The sequence below is a fragment of the Schistocerca piceifrons genome, chromosome 1 (assembly GCF_021461385.2).
Source record: "Schistocerca piceifrons isolate TAMUIC-IGC-003096 chromosome 1, iqSchPice1.1, whole genome shotgun sequence".
Lineage (NCBI taxonomy): Eukaryota > Metazoa > Arthropoda > Insecta > Orthoptera > Acrididae > Schistocerca > Schistocerca piceifrons.
In genome coordinates, this window is record NC_060138.1 from 430,954,450 (window position 1) to 430,969,017 (window position 14,568).

General features: G+C 37.0%; 1 protein-coding gene across 1 annotated transcript in view; it reads right to left on the minus strand.

The window, feature by feature from the left end:
* LOC124791272 (probable tRNA (uracil-O(2)-)-methyltransferase) overlaps positions 1–13,873 on the minus strand; it is a 31,755-nt gene extending 17,882 nt beyond the window's left edge. The window contains exons 1-2 of the mRNA XM_047257847.1: positions 13,655–13,873; positions 12,689–12,781 (exon numbers count right to left, since the gene is read on the minus strand). The gene's annotated coding sequence lies outside the window, so the exon portion shown is untranslated. The remainder of the gene's footprint in view (positions 1–12,688; positions 12,782–13,654) is intronic.
* Between the last annotated feature and the right edge of the window lie 695 nt (positions 13,874–14,568).

Consider the following 14,568-nt stretch of genomic DNA (forward strand, 5'->3'; position numbering starts at 1 on the left):
AGTACCCTGTTGCACATATTACATAGTCACAGATTAATCTGACATATGGGACAGCATCAGGGAAATGCTGATAAATGTGAAATGTCAGACACTTTTAGATGGATGTCCATCATCTCCAGAAAGTTGCTTACAAAAATTTCAGATAGTAAGTAAGGAATCTAGAAATATTCTACAACTTCCAAGGTATCACACCTGTAGAGACCATGAAGACTCAGACTAATTATGGTACACAAAGAGGTATGTAAACAGTCATTACTTTGGTGTTCCATAACTGACTGTAACTGGGAAGAAACTCTAATGAGTGGTACCCTCTGCTGTGCATTTTTTGGTAACAGTTTGTACACTCCCACCACAAGTACGACAGAATGCAGCAGGTCATAACTTGTATGAAAGCAAACACTTCTCTTTCAACATTTCTTTCCAAATTTCAGATTTTATAGATCTTATAATTAAAGTTCTCCCTGAGACATTTAAGTCTCATCTTTATGTGTGATAATGATGGAAGCAGAAGAAGCAAATTAAAATTTTTGCTATAGCTAGGACTCAAACCCTGGTCTTCTTACTTATTAACAGAAATGCTAACCATTACACCACCACAGCACTATGGTCAACATTGCTGCACAAACTACCCAAGTTGATGCCCTCCACAACACAAACTTCAATTCAGATCAGATGCACTCTGCCTGCTTTGGTTATCCCTCAACATCCATCACAATAGAAGAGTTACTTATTTAACCATATCCTCTTATTGTTTCACTGTTTTATATTTAGATTCTTTACTGCTGTGATTTCCTTTAATATGATAGACAGAAATTAGACATGACAACTTTTTTTTCATTAAAATCATTGCAATGTGGTCACTTACTTGGTCTGAATCAAATTTCCCTATCATAAAATTTTGGTTTCATTTTTTCTGTCTTTAAACCTTCTGCATACATGTATATGTGTGTGTGTGTGTGGGGGGGGGAGGGGGGGGGGAGGGGGGGGGAGGGGGAAGGGATGGAGGTGGCACACTCTTTATGATGTCCCTTTTCCTTCTTGGATTTGATTACTTGATTTACTTGCTATATAGCAAAGCAACTAACAACCAACAGCAACATGCATAACAATGAATTGTGAGCACTGACAAAATACCTTCACCTGAAATAACTTATGATACAGCAAATCAGTTATAAAATGATCAGACTTACAAGTGATGATGCTGTATATAGTATAACCAAGCAAGGTTGTGAATATTTATGCCAAAATAGAAACTTGGAAGGATGCACTCTGCCTGCTTTGTTTATCCCTCAACATCTCTACACCTGTTATTTATTTATTTATTTACATGTCAAGTTCCGTAGGACCAAACTGAGGAGCAAATATCCAAGGTCATGGAACGTGTCAGTACATGAAGTTACACCATAAAAGTAATAACAGATAAATATAAATGTTCTTGAACCCAAAAAAAGTCAGCCAATAAGTTTAAGTAAACACAATCAACAATACAATAAGAATCAGCTTAATTTTTCAAGGAACTCCTCAAAAGAACAGAAGGAGTACCCATGAGAAAACTCTTCAGTTTTGATTTGAAAGTGCATGGATTACTGCTAAGATTTTTGAATTCAACTGGTAGCTTACTGAAAATGGATGCAGCAGTATGCTACAGACCTTTTTGCACAAGAGTTAAGGAACTCCAATCCAAATGCAGGTTTGATTTATGCCAAGTATCAACTGAGTGAAAGCTGCTTATTCTAGGGAATAAGCTAAATTTATTAGCAAGAAATGACAGTAAGGAATATATATTAAGAAGCCAATGTCAAAATATCCAGACTCATGAACAGGGGTCGACAAGAGGTTTGTGAACTCACACCACTTATTATGTCACTCCTTTTCATCCATATCCCCCACCCTAGTTGTAGTGGGGAATCTTACTCCCATAATATTTTTATAAAAGTAATAAGCCATGTACCTAATAAATATTTGAAATTGCTTCAGATGTTCCTGAGTTATGGTACAATGTCATCCACTTTTCATTCCCACCCCTGTAGTCCTCCTTTCCAGGCAGTAAGTACCCAGTAAACACTCCCCTGTATAAAACAGTTTCAAAATTCTGATTACTTTACAAATAAGTTAATGCATTAAATATCTGACATTAAGCACGTAAGCAAGAAAAAAAATTAGAAAAGGTTCAAAATTATGTTTAAAGTTTGTTGGAAGTCACTAAGTGCTCTCATTACCATACACTGGATGAGTATACTCTGTGTAATTTGTGCTCTGTTTTAAGAAAACCTAGTTTTTGAAGCTAGTCAGTACTGACGACGTCATACCTCCTCGACTGTGTGTTGTACAATGATACAATTTTGCAGGTAGGTTCAGTAATATATGTGGATACTGTTGTGAGAGTTAGTGGTAAAGAAATAATAAATTAGAAGATCATGCCAGATGTGGCAGTTTTAGTGCATGAAAATGTAATAAGTGATAATTTTTTTTCCTTTCATCGTTTTGTGGAGCAAGAAAAAGCTTTATAAAGGTTTGAAATTACATGTGAAGTTTGCTGCAAGTCACTAAGTGCTCTCATTATCAAATATGGATGAATATAGCCTGTATATTTGCACACGATGTGTTATGCTTATTTTCAGCCTCCACCATTCTGAGGAATAGGCGATTCTTGCCACCACAGCACTTCCTTCCGGATAGCAAGAGATTTGTGTATCGAGTTTGATTGAAACTGATTCAGTAGTTTAGGAGGATACATTGAACATACGTATGTACATATATACATTTTTATAATATATGGAGATACACGTATTCCCTACTGGGATTCATGCTTAATAAGAAGAATGAATTTTGGAATGAACTGCACAATTCACAACCATAATACTAGAAGTAAAAATAGTTTCCATGTAGGCTACACATCTCTATGTTGTGTTTGCAATGGAGTTTTTTTATTCTGATGAAAAATCTTCCTAGAGGACATGAATACATACCCTAAATGCACATAGATACTATGCAAGCCACCGTCTAGTGCATGGCGCAGAGTACCCTGCACCACAACTGGTCATTTGATTTCCTGTTCAACTCGGAAATATAGCGAGGGGGGTAAAAAAACTGTCTATATGCCTCCATATAAGCCCTAATTTCTTGTATCATATCTTCATGGATCTTACACACAACGTATGTTGGTGACAGTAGAATAATTCAGCAGTTAGCTTCAAATGTTGGTTGTCTAAATTCTCTCAATAGTGTTTCTCAAAAAGAACGTCACTTTCCCTCCAGGGATTCACATTTGAGTTCCTGAAGCACCTCCATAACACATACATGTTGTTCAAACCTAACACTAACAAATCTAGCAGCCCATCTCTGAATTGCTTCAATGTGTTCCTTCAATCTGACTTGGTACGGATCCTAAACACCTGAGTGGTAATCAAGAATAGGTCACACCAGCATCCTATACGTGGTCTCATTTACAGGTGAACCGCTCTTTCCTAAAATTCTCCCCATAAACTGAAGTTGACCATTCACCTTCCCTACCACAGTTTTCACAAGCTTGTTCCACCTCATATCGCTTTGCAATGTTATGCCCAGATACTTAAACAACTTGACTGTGTCAAGGACGACACTAGTAATACTGTATCCAAACATTACAGGTTTGATCTTCCTACTCATCCACATTAATTTACATTTTTTCACATTTAGGGATAGCTGCCACTCGTCACACCAACTGGAAATTTTTTCTACGTTGTCTTGTGTGTTCCTACAGTCACTCAGCTTTGGCACCTTACCATACACCACGGCATCATCAGCAAAAAACCGCAGATTGCTTTTCACCCTGTCTGCCCTCTCATTTATGTACATATAGAACAACAGCAGACCTATCGCACTTCCCTGGGGCACTCCTGATGATACCCTTGTCTCTGATGAACACTAGCAATTGAGGACAATATAGTAGGTTCTATTACTTAAGAAGTCTTTGGGCCACTTACATATCTGTGGAGTTATTCTATATGCTTGTACCTTTATTAATAGCCTGTAATGAAGCACCATGCAAATGCTTTCTGGAAATCTAGAGATACTGAATTTGCCTGTTGCCCTTCATCCATAGTTCCCTGTATATCATGTGAGAAAAGGGCAAGCTGAGTTTCGCATGAGCGATGCTTTCTAAAACCATGCTGATTTTTCAGTCTCGAGAGAGTTTATTACATTTGAACTGAGGATATGTTCAAGGACTCAACAGAAGTTAGAGATATTGGTCTGTAGTTCTTTTACCCTTCTTATATACTGGAGTCACCAGCGCTTTTTTCCAGTCACTTGGGACTTTGTGCTGGGTGAGAGATTCACAATAAAAATGCAAAAGGTAAGGGACCAATGACGTAGAGTACTCTTTGTAAAATCGAACTGGGATGCCATGAAGACCTGGTGATTTACTTGCTTTCAAATCTTTCAGCTGTTCCTCTATACCAGGTATGCCTCTTATTATGTTATCTATATGGGAGTCTGTCCGATGGTCAAATAATGGTATGTTTGGACAATTATCCTGTGTGAACGATTTCTTGAACATGAAATTTAAAAGTTTGGCTTTTGTTTTGCTATCTTCAACTGCATCACCAGACTGGCCAACAAGGGACTGAATGGAAGCCTTAAACCTGCTTAGTGATTTTACACACAACCAGAATTTTCTCGGGTTCTCTGCCAGATCTTTTGCTAAGGTGTGATGATGGCAGTTGTATGCACCGTGCCAAGATATATTCATAGACGCATGAATCTCTACTAACCTTTGCTTGTTATCATTTATGCATTCCCTTCTGAACCAGAATTCAGCAGCCTATGATTCCTCAGCATCCACCGAATTTCGTTATTAAATCATGGTGGGCCTTTCCCATCCTTTATCCACTTACTGGGCACACAACTCTCAAGGCCCATCTTACTAGAACTAAGTGATGCCAATTCACTGTATACATGAGATGTTAATAACTGCTCATCTGTTCTATCTAGCAGAAACATTCTCCTAATCTTCTTTACTGATTTATTACCTTTCATAATCATAGCTGGTATAATGACATCATGATCGCTAATCCCAGTTTCTATGCTGACATTGTTGATAAGGTTCTGCCTATTTGTAGCTACCAGGTTGATTCCCAACTAAACTGGCAACCCCATATTAAGCATGTCTGCAGAAAGATATCAAGGGTGTCCTATCTCATACAGAAATTATCTGACATAGTGAGAAATGAAGGTAAAATTTATTTATAATAATATACAATATTGTTTGGTACAATGGTGATACTGTTAAAGATGTTGCTGGACTTGAAACATTCAATAGCAGAAATGTGATTTATTTTTGTACATTTCAAGTGTTTGAGAACTATAATCGTAATCTTGCAAAGTCATACTTCAATGGAAATATGCCATTTGTACTCAGGACAAGGAATCAAGAAAATAAATGAGAAAGAATCTGGATGTGTTTGGGTCAAAGGATCTGGAAATGCTCATAAAATAAAATTTGTCGCTGATATTGTATATTATTATAAATAAATTGTACCTTACCTTTTCCTATATTAAAAAAATAATAATAAAAACTGATCTCAGGGTAGTTTGCTTTGGACTTTTTCAGTTTCAAATATCCTATGGGCTGTTGTTATGGGATAACTCTTGTCATATCAATGATGTATTACGGATTCAAAAGAAGGTGCTAAGAATAATGTGTAAAGCTAATCCAAGGGAACACTGCCACCCTTTATTCATTAAGAACAAAATAATGATCCAGAATGAGATTTTCACTCTGCAGCGGAGTGTGCACTGATATGAAACTTCCTGGAAGATTAAAACTGTGCGCCAGGAAGTTTCAAAATAATGATAATTCTTTATATCTATGGAAAAAGCAACATAACAGAGTTTAACAACAGTGAGAACATATACTGGCATGACACCAGAAATAACATAAATATTGATATTCTTAGACACTGGCTGACAGAAATAGGCAACTCATACAATGTGAACTGTTTGAAATTTTTTTTAATAAATTGCCACAGTCTGCAATGAATACAACTTTCAATAATTTTAAAAGTAAGGGCAGAAATTGAGTTTTAGGATTACGATTACAATTCTGTGCAACAGGTTAAGTAAAATAAATTATTTGTACATGCAATGTTAACAGTAATTAATGTAGTGATTGTTATTGCAGATTAATGGAGAGAAAATTCCGCTCCATGTGGTCAAAGGCTAATAAAGAATCTGAATGTAACAGATTGCCAGTAGACATCAAGGAAAAACTTTAAAAATCCCCACATGTTCAAAAACTTTTCTTACATGTTACTGGAATATTTGGGCTCCCCTGTAACTCTGTAGTCAGTAATCAGTTAAAAGTCTAGCACCTGAGTAACAAAAGAGGAGGAACAGTGGTCTTCTTCTAAGTAGCTGTTTCTTTCTCGTAATATACATTTATAAAGTAATCTAGAAGCTATGCTGCACATAAGTGCCAGTGTGAGTTGATTAGCATTAATCGTAAGTTGCCGTTAATATAATTCACTTGCATGCATGAACTTCTTCTGTATGTTTATGCACAATTTTATTCATACACATCCCAAGGCTCTCCTTTATGATGGGACTTACGGAACACAATATGTGGATGAAGGAATGAAAGAAAGAAAGAGTGTTTACACTGTGCAACTGAATGATAACATACATGTTCCAACTCTTGCCACTCTGACAAAATAAAACATGTTGCTGCAAACGTAAACTTCTTGTCTATGTCCATTCATTTTTACTAGAGCAGCAGCATATTTTATATTGGTACCTTTAACAAGTAGCACCTTTAATCTAATTCCCATAAGTACATTGGAGACATTTAGCCAAAGTCCGCATGATGGTGGTGTTTCTCTACTCCTAATAAGTTAGTAATTTGTCAGTTTTCTGTAGCCATTGGAATGACACTTTCACAAACCAACAAACCAATGAGAGGCAAGAAAAGAGGCAGTGACTTTCTAGCACCAAAACTGAAACCACGCTCTTCTTTCCTGTATCAGAAATATTTCACTGTTTTTTCTAAATATGTCACAAATTACAATGTTGTGATTACATTGGAACCTAACAGCATAGCTTAAATAGTTGTGAGTGAAATGAGCAGCAATTAAATTCATAATCTTGGTTGTCACAAATATTTCACTGCTTTTTTTTTTTGGATATGACATGAGTTACAAGACTGTGGTTATGTAGGAATGTGACAATTTGGTTGTGAGTTGGCAAAGCCAATGAGTGTGAAAGCTTAAATGCCTGGTTGTGGTGACAGACTGATCTGTAGTTTAGCCCAAGTCTTAGGTTGAAATGTGACCACTACAATTGTAAAAATTAAGTTAATAATCTTTGTTATCACATATATTCAACTTTTTTCTAAATATGTCACAAATTATGTGGTTGTTGTTAGGTTAGGACCTAATAGCAAAGCTTAAATGTTTATGAGTGAAACAAGCAACACTTACATTTATAACCTTGATTGTCACAAATATCTAATTGGGTTTTTCCCAACACGTAATGAATTACAGGGTTCCGGTAAGGTTGAGATCTAACAGCACATATTAAATTACATTGATAATCTTAGTCATAATGGGTTGTGTCAGGTTGGTACCTAACAGCACACATTAAAGTAATTGACGATCTTGGTTGTAATAGGTTCACTTGTCCGTCCCCGGTGGCTGAAAGGTCAGCCTCTGGGCCCGGGTTCGATTCCCAGCTGGGTCGCGGAATTTTCTCTGCCCAGGGACTGGGTGCTGTGCTGTCCTCATCATCATCCTATCATCCTCATCGACTGCAGGTCACTGAAGTGGCATCAAATTGAAAGACCAGCACCCGGCGAACGGTCTGCCCGACGGGGGGCCCTAGCCGTACGATTAAATAAAAATAAAATGGATTCATTACTATTAATACCAATCATGTAAATGTATCTGTTAACTGAATGTCATTCTGATAAAAGAATCATTCAATTGATCTTTCTATGCAACACATAATTGACTAACTTATAATTTTGCTGGTTGTGGTATACTGATATAAGAATGTGACAATATTCCATCATCTTTTAATCTGAAGCACATCTCTTCACTGGTCACTCATTGGCTGTGTAGAACAAGCAGATAACACACCTTCCTTCCTTCTAATCATATCTCACAGCCAGTGCTGACAACATTGTTGCACAAATCACCTAAGTATGCCACTGCTCCTGATCCACATTTTTACCAAGACAGATTCAGGCTGCATTATATATTGTATGTTAATGACTTGGCAGACAATATTAACACTAACCCCATAGCTTTTGCAGATGTTGCAGTGATCTACAAGGAAGTACTAAAATATGTGGAAATGCAGAACAAATATTCAGTCAGATCTTGATAAGATTTAAAACATCCAGAAATGTAAAACTGTGCTCATCACAAAATACAGAATATCAGTATCTTTTGATTACAGTATGAGTGAGTAGCAATTAGAATCAGTCAGTTCATCAAGATGAAACTATTTGTAGGAATTTGAAATAGAACGAAGACATAGTCTCGGTCTTAGGTAAGGCAGGTGGTAGGCTTTCATTCATTAGTAGGATACTGGAATAATGCAGTCTGTTTACACAGGAGACTACTTACAAAATATTTGTGCACTTTATTTTAGGATACTGCTTAAATGTGTAAGAGCCATACAAAGTAAGTCCGACAGGGGATACAGAACGTATTCAAAGAAGGGCAGTGTAAAATGTCATACATTTTTTGTTTGACGCACAGGAGAGTATCAAGGAAATGCTGAAAAACGTGAGTGACATGGCAAACTCTTGACGACACGATTGGGCTCATTACAGCATGCACAAAGGAATTCACGCGGTCATTCTTTCAACACTCCATGTGGAATTGGAATGGAACGAAATCATAAAATGAGGTACAATGTTAAGTATACTTTGCCCTGTGCTAATCTGTGAGTTGTGGAATTTGTACACAAATGATGAACAATCTAATAATCTGCTACCAACTGTCTATAAACCTATTGGTTACCATCATTAGCAAATAGGTTCAAGGTCAACTCTGAATAACCACCTGTCAGTTTTCAGTATTGGAGAGCTATGGAAGGAGTTCTCCTCAGCTGCATAATTGATTTTCTTGTCATTGAAATGCTGTTAAATCACACCGTTTGCATCTGATTGTAAGCTGGATGACATGATGAGAGTTCAACATGGCTACACATTTATTCAGTAGTCTACCAGAGAACATTAATGTACTGAAGTTTAATAGTGAATTAAATAACTCTCTCTTGTACAACTTCTACCCCACTGGAGAGTACCTCCATGAAAACTTAAAAAAATTATTGTTTTAAGTTAACTCATAATTAGAACTAGCCCTGTAATATGCTAATGTAATTTCATTTCATTATGTTTCACTTAAATTAAACTGAATGCACTTTTCTGATTTCTTTCAGCATCCCAGAGACCACTCTCTGTGGGGTCCGTGCAATATAACTAATGTAAGGTAACATAAAAAATAAAAACGTGTCATCACTGTAGTGTGTCAGTGACGTTTGTGAGTCTTAAAAATATCTTACATCACTGATTCTTTACTTATTTCAGTTGACTTTATATTACTCATTAGATTTTGGGTAAAAATTATGTACTGGAATCTGCTTGCATTTTTCAACATGGCACAAACATATACATGGGGCAACTGTGGGAAGTAGGGGGTTTAGGATGGGGACACGCTAAATAAAGAACAATACACAAATCTGCACCATTCCAAAACAAATATTATCCACAAAATAAAAAAGACCCCAACATAATGCCATAACCGCAAAACCCACAGGAATGACACCAAAAAATCAACATGCGAAACTCTGAAAAGTGTATTCGGACATTTTCCTTGACTGATATAACTCAAAAGAAGCCCTAAATACCAAAAAAATGACACACACAACCATATAATGATGAATCAGAAAAATCCTTTGACCTATACAGCTCAAACATAGCCCTCGATACCTGCTACTTACCACGATTAAAAAACTAGAGCCACAATCTTCACACACCTACATAGCTCACAGACAACCACTGATACTAAAATTCCAACAACTCCAAAAACACAAGATCCCCAATATTCACTATGTCACTGAAAATATAACTGAAATATAACAAATATAAAACATAAAAATTACCTTAAAATAAAACCAAAAGAAAAATTACTTACCAGCAAAAAAGCTTCCAGCAAAATCATCTTGGTTGTCCCCCTGCCCCACAAAAACACCCCACACGCAATAAAACAAAGAAAATACTAAATTCTCTGAAACCAGCACAGCCGCCACAACCTCTCAGCCATAAACCAACCCCAACCCACCCAATACCACTCTGGAGTACAAAACCAACAATGAAAGGAACAAACAAAAACCAAAATCAATCACACCTTACAGAAAAGAACCACCACACCAATTCTCTCTAAAGATAATGAAATAACTTCTAACCCCCCCCCCCCCCCACCACCACCACAACCATCGACCTCACAAACAATACCAACAATATCAGCCCCCCCCCCCCCCAAACCCATCCTCTCAGTTCATCACCTTCAGCCTATACATCCTCCCCACAATCCTCAATGCACCTCCCTCCTCCCCCCCCCCCCCCCTCCCAAAAAAGTCAAGGATGCTCTACCACATGCAATGCTCATTAGAATGGGACTGAACATTGGAAAAGCACCTCTTCTCCCTCCCTATAAGAGATTTAATTGACCCTCAAACCCCTCTTTCGGTTTCAGTGCATGCCCCAGTGCCATAATCTTGAAACTGAGTACTATAGCTAACAACTAAGTGTTCATAACCTGCCTTCCCCAAAGCCCATAATGTGAAAAACGTCTGACATAACAGTACTTCCCTCCTTAATATATTCCTTATTAGTAAGCTCCACAAGTTCCTTCTTACGATGACTCCCCAAACTCCAGCATAAACCCCCCCCCCCCCCCCCCCCAAATAACAATCCCCTAAACTCACAAACAAACCAAGGATCACTCCACTACTAGTTACTGAAATTTGACTCTTCAATTTCAACGATGACTCCTGGCCCACCCAATTTCCCCCTAGATGTAACATACACTGAAAAAATCTCATGACAAAAAGAAAACCAATCTAAAATAGCTGTAACAGTCACACCTGTCTCATACACACAAAAGCTTAAAAAGGACCTGTAACAAAAGTAATATGTAAGCAACACAATCTCCCTCATGGCTACCCTAGACTTTTGGAGCCACATACCAGGCTCTATTAATTGCCAAATGTTGTGACAACACCAGCACCTGTATAGGTCTCTGGTCAGAGACACTGAAACTCTCATCGACTTCATGCACTGCCCACAAACATGGCACCTTACATACTCTGCTGTTAATTTAAAACACTGCAGAAACTTTATGGTCAACAACATATTGTTGCTCAAAGAACATAATGAAAAGCTGGTAAACTTATCAGTCATATCCATCCCCCCCTGCCCCCCCCCCAAAAAAAACATAGAAATATCAAATTTCATTGTGCATGACAAACATCAGCTAATCAAACCTAACAAATACGCCAAATGCTTAAACCACAAAATCTCACTGAAAACAAGGTACACACCTCCAAATCCAATGTTGCAGCACTGACTACCCAGACTCAAATATATCCAGGTTACCACATTGATAACCAAGACTCAAGTGAACACAATACCATAGGTTACACAAACAACTGCACATGCCAACATCTACCCTAGGCCGGGCCACCAAATACGGCCACATGACACATACTAACATGAACCAGCTAAAAAACACCATGCCACAGTGACATCAAATACCACAACATCATTACATCACAGATCAAAGCAGATGGGTGAAATCAGATGCTTCCAGTGACTGGCTATTCTACCGGTCAATTTGTTACCACAACCAGATTTTTTGCTTTCACATTTGTTGGCTTTGCCAACTCCCAACCATATTGTTACCTTCCAACCAAACCTTTACCTCAGGCTGCACTACGGATAATTCTGTCACCACAAAGATATTATTATTTTTTTGGGCGGGGGTGGCGGTGGCATAACTTTAGCCAGATTTTGTCATTCTATGAGTTCCAGTAATCATTTAACAAAACTCTAACTGAACCTTTGTGCGACTTGCCAAAACTGAGTTAACTTTGGATCAATATTCTCCCCAATCAGCATGACAACTGGGGGAGGGGTGGGGTAATAATATATTACTGATTTCATGAGCCTATGCTGAAAGTAAACTGCAGTTAGCATGTTTGGGGTTTGTATTAAGCTATGCTTTAACTGTTTCAATGACTAGCAGATTACAGAAGCTAACCTTAGACACATATAAATGAAATAATGAGAGTTAGGGTGTTTACATGGAGTAAATGAAACAGCTTTTTTAATTTTGCTGTTTAGCAGTTTACAATGAAACAACTGGGCACTTCAAGGTCTTGAATGTTGATGAAAGTGAGTTTGTTGTAATTGTAGTACTGAGGCAACACCAAGGACTATATATGCACATTAATGGCAAACATTACTTCATACAACTAGGACAACATAAAAATAGTCACCTGTCTACACTGATAAAAGAGAATATGTCTTCCATAAATGAAAAATATTGAGTCAATTAAATAAATATGGTGAAATTGGTAATGCAGCCTTTACATTATTGTCAGGAGAGTCATTACTGGCAACATGTAAAAAACAAAATACCTTCTTCATAACCCATTGTGCATCTTCTAATGCCCGACTTATTATTTGTTGGATTCTTTCTGGGTCTGTTTCATACACATGTTGTTTATAGCTCTGGAACAAAGTATTACACATTACTGTAATTTTTTGTACGATGAACACTTGTGTCACATTGCTCACAATATATACAAATGTAACAACAGCCATACTAATTGCATTTTTTAAAACACTGTAGGTTGAGACTATGCTACTACACCAACAATAGAAATCATTTTTAATGTTTAGACATTATTTAACACTTATTACAGAGCGACAGAAACAGATAAACTGACAATCAGGGTTTTTGTACCGTTTAATCACTTGGCTCTAAGTTAAAGTGCTGCCAGCCACATAATGGGAAAACAACCATAGCAACTAATTGACATATTCATTTTCCAAACGGTGGTATAACAGAAGGTATTAAATTTACGCAGTAATGTAAAAAGTGAAATGGCTGATAACAGAGAAGTTATTAAAAAACCAATGTCAGAAAAATTTATTGCGTGCAAGGCATGTTAACTGTTTCAACCCCTTTTACTCATATCACTTGCTTATACTGTTCATCTGAACGACTCATAACGGCAATTATTGGAATACTACATGGAAAACACATAATTTACAATTTGTAGGACATTTGAACATAATGCAGGAAAAAAAACTAGAACACAGTTAGACGTAAGTGATCAGATAATTAATACGTATGAAATGTACGGACAAAAGATAAATGCAATTACATAAAACGAAATATGTTGTCAGTTTCCATTACCGTGGCAGAGAGAAGTTAGATGGTAGCTTGTAACAACATACATTGGGCGAAAGGGAATCTACCACAATTCCAAGTGACAACATGTCACAACGACAGCCTAAAGGTTCAGTTCGCAGTACAATGCTCCTTCATAACATTCTTTACCGTGCAATTGACAAAATTAGTCAAACTGATTAGCATACCTGCTTAATGGAATGCTTGTAAAATTGTGATGCGTCTTTCGGCAGTTTATTGCATTCCCGTATCAGATATTTATACAGTTGACGAGCAGAGTTTATTTCCAATTTATTTAAGACGCCAGAAACAAATACCATAATTAATTCTGTTGATGTAAATATTATTTTCCGCAACACGCAATTATTGTAAACAGCAAGCAGACGACACACGCAAATGTCAAAGATACGCAGCATGCATCTCAGATACTATATCACAATCGATATATATGCCAAGTAGAAGGAAATAGGATAGGACTTAAAAACTCCTTGTAATATATATTTTTAAGCTACCCATTGATAGCATTGCAACTACCTCATAAACAAAAACGTCATTTCATGTGTTGTCATGCATCTTGTGGAATACACACGTGAGGTACTGAAGGATCCCTTTAGATAAGGTTTTACCTCAAAATTACAGATCCATTGGAACAGTACCTATAATATATAAAATTATTGAAACATTAATGAAAGACCGATTAAACTGTTTTTTTAGTCTTAAAACCTCCTAAATATGGCCCAATATGGATTCTGCAGTGGGCTATCAACAGCAAAGGCAGTTCAGAAAATTGTATTATCAATATTAAGTGGTTTTGAAAATAAGGAACACACCTATGCAACTTAAGTAGATTTAACCAAGGCATCTGACGCTGTCCCAAATAGTATTTTAGTTAAAAAAAACTTGAAAAATATGGAATAACTGATGTAGAACTATTATTGCTGAAAACATATGTGACAAACAGAAACCAAATGGTAGTTTTAAATTCAAATAACAAATCTGACTTCCTCAAGGTGAAATATGGAGTCCCACAAGAAGGTATACTGGGACCTTTCTTATTTATTGTGTATGTGAATGACCTGCCCAACTTATTACCATATAACTC